Raw genomic sequence first — 3,405 nt, forward strand, 5'->3', positions numbered from 1 at the left:
ATGGCAGAAATGTTCTAATTCCTGGAGTTGTACAAGGGGGTCAGGCTCAGAACAATGCTGAGAGGAGCCTGAGAGATTATGTACTGCCCACTCTGACGGGAGTACAAAATAGTATACGCCCACCAGCTGTAGAGGCCAACAACTTTGAAATCAAGCCCGCTATTCTACAAATGGTGCAGTCCTCTGTGCAATTCAATGGGTTTCCTTCTGAAGATCCTCACACCCATTTGTCCAATTTTCTGGAGTTGTGTGGAACCTTCAGATATAATGGGGTGAGTGATGACGCAATCAAGCTTAGGCTTTTCCCATTTTCTCTGAGGGACAGAGCTAAAAGTTGGCTGAACTCGCTGCAGCAAAATTCTATCGTCACCTGGCAAGATCTAGCTCAGAAATTTTTGTCTAAATTCTTCCCTCCGTCTAAAGCTGCTAAATTGAGGGGAGAGATCAATAACTTTTGCCAGAATGACGGAGAGTCATTATATGAAGCTTGGGAATGGTTTAAGGAACTCCTAAGAAGTTGTCCTCATCATGGCATTGAACAGTGGATGCTAGTACAGAATTTCTACAATGGTTTATGCCCTACAACCAGAACCATTATTGATGCTGCAGCGGGTGGTACGTTTATGAGTAAGAGCGCAACTGGTGCTTATGAGCTGCTGGAGGACATGGCTACAAACAACCATCAGTGGTCTGAGGAAAGATCATCAGGAGTCAGAAAGGTAGCTGGGGTGCATGAGCTGGATGCAATCACTGCTCTAACAGCACAAGTAGCCTCTTTGACAAAGCAGTTACAACAAAGCACTGTATCTGCAAATGCGGTTCAGATGGCAGTGAGGTGTGAAATGTGTGGTGGTGCTCATTCTGTCGATCAGTGCCCTATCTGTATGAATAATAACACCCCAATGGATCATGCTCAAGTTCAAGCGGTGGGAAACTTTCAAAGGCCACTCAATAACCCATTCTCCAACACTTACAATCCTGGGTGGCGAAACCATCCCAATTTTTCGTGGAAGAATAATCAAGGCCAACAACCTCAGTTTCAGGGCCAATTTCATAATAACATGCCTCAGCCACCTATGCATCAAGCTTTGTCATCACAACAGCCTAGGCCTCAACAATCAATGCCTCAACCTGAGAGGCCTAATGAACTGCAAGCTGCATTGTTGACTCTCACTAATACTCAGACTCAATTTATGACTGAGACCAGGTCCTCTATTCGAAACCTTGAGACACAAGTTGGGCAGTTGGCCAATATGCTCAATAACAGACCCCAGGGAAACTTGCCCAGTAATACTGAAGTCAACCCCAAGGAGCAAGTTCAGGAAATTACTTTGAGGAGTGGGAAGCAAACTGAGCAGCCTAGACCTCCACAGGCAGTGGTTCAGAATAAAGAGATGGGTGAACAGTCTGATTCAGAAAGGGTTACTGAAGACCACCAGCAGTCAGAAAAGAGTCCGCCAGTTGTTATTGAGCAGCCAGTTAGAGTTCCATACCCTCAGAGGCTTAGAAAGACTACACTTGATAAACAATTTCCTAAGTTTCTGGAGGTGTTTAAAAAGCTGCACATAAACATTCCTTTTGCTGAGGCCTTGGAGCAGATGCCCAGCTATGTTAAATTCATGAAGGAGATTCTGTCAAAAAAAAGGAGGATGGAGGACTATGAGACTGTAGCACTCACTGAAGAGTGCAGCGCGATTTTACAAAGGAAGTTACCCCAAAAGCTGAGAGATCCGGGGAGCTTCACCATACCTTGCACCATTGGCAAGTTTGAATGCAAGTACGCCTTATGTGATCTGGGGGCAAGTATCAATTTGATGCCTTTATCTGTGTTTAAAAGACTTGGTTTGGGGGAGGCAAAACCAACAACTGTCACTTTACAGCTCGCAGACCGATCGTTAACACATCCACGAGGTATTATTGAGGATGTTCTTGTGAAGGTGGATAAGTTCATATTTCCAGCTGACTTTATCGTTCTGGACATGAAGGAGGACACAGATGTCCCAATTATTCTCGGTAGGCCATTTCTTGCCACAGACCAAGCTCTTATTGATGTTCACAAAGGAGAGCTTAAGCTTAGAGTTCAAGGAGATGAGGTGGTCTTTAATGTCTTCAAGTCTATGAAGTATCCGGTGGCTAGTGACAGTTGCTTTAGTGTGGATGTGATAGAAAAGGCAGTCTCCAAGAGAAGGATGAGCAGTGATGCCTTAGAGGCAGTATTATTGGGTGATGAGGACGATGATGATGATGATGCTGAGATTAGAGAATGTGTAAACTGGATAAACTCTTTCTTACCATATTGGAAGAAGTTTCAAGAATTAGCAGATGCGACTGATAAACCGCTAACCTCCATTCAGCAGCCACCGCCGTTGGAATTAAAGGTCCTCCCAGATCACTTGTGATATGCTTATTTGGGAGAGAATGAAACTTTACCTGTCATTGTGTCAGCTGACCTGTCAAAGATAGAATTGGAGAAACTGTTGAGGGTTCTAAGGGAGCATAAATTGGCCATTGGGTGGACCTTGGCAGATATTAGAGGAATAAGCCCATCGACAGTGATGCATAAAATCTTATTGGAGGAGAATAGCAAGCCATCCATAGAGGCCCAGCGGAGACTCAATCCAGCCATGAAGGAAGTAGTACTGGACCAAATTCTTAAATGGTTGGATGTTGGGGTGATCTGCCCAATTTCTGATAGCGCATGGGTGAGCCCTGTGCAAGTGGTACCTAAAAAGGGTGGAATGACTGTGGTGAAAAATGAGAATAATGAACTCATTCCAACAAGAAGTGTAACAGGGTGGCGGATTTGTATAGACTACCGCAAGCTCAATAAGGCAACAAGGAAGGATCAATTTCCTTTGCCTTTCCTTGATCAGATGCTTGACAAATTGGCAGGACATAGCTACTACTGTTTCTTGGATGGGTATTCTGGGTATCATTAGATCGCTATTGCACCAGAGGATCAAGAGAAAACAACCTTTACATGTCCTTATGGCACATTTGCTTTCAGGAGAATGCCATTTGGACTATGCAATGCCCTTGCAACATTTCAACGGTGCATGATGGCCATATTTTCAGACATGGTAGACCGGTGTATTGAGATATTCATGGATGATTTCTTTGTTTTTGGCTCATCATTCGACCTCTGTTTGGGTAACTTGGAGAACGTGCTGCGTCGTTGTGAGATGGAAAATCTGGTGCTGAATTGGGAGAAATGCCATTTTATGGTGAAAGAGGGGATTGTTCTTGGCCATAAAATTTCAAGTGAGGGAATTGAGGTAGATAGAGCAAAAATTTCTACCATTGAAAAGCTGCCTCCACCAGTTTCAGTCAAAGGAGTAAGAAGTTTTCTTGGTCACGCTGGGTTCTATCGAAGATTCATAAAAGATTTCTCTAAGGTGTCCAAGC

General features: G+C 44.0%; 1 non-coding gene across 1 annotated transcript; it reads right to left on the minus strand.

Moving 5' to 3' along the window:
* Positions 1-428: 428 nt before the first annotated feature.
* Positions 429-535, minus strand: LOC133813605 (small nucleolar RNA R71). The gene has a single exon (XR_009884614.1). It is a non-coding gene; the product is annotated as a small nucleolar RNA R71 (small nucleolar RNA).
* Positions 536-3,405: the final 2,870 nt, after the last annotated feature.

Source organism: Humulus lupulus, chromosome 1, assembly GCF_963169125.1.
Source record: "Humulus lupulus chromosome 1, drHumLupu1.1, whole genome shotgun sequence".
NCBI lineage: Eukaryota > Viridiplantae > Streptophyta > Magnoliopsida > Rosales > Cannabaceae > Humulus > Humulus lupulus.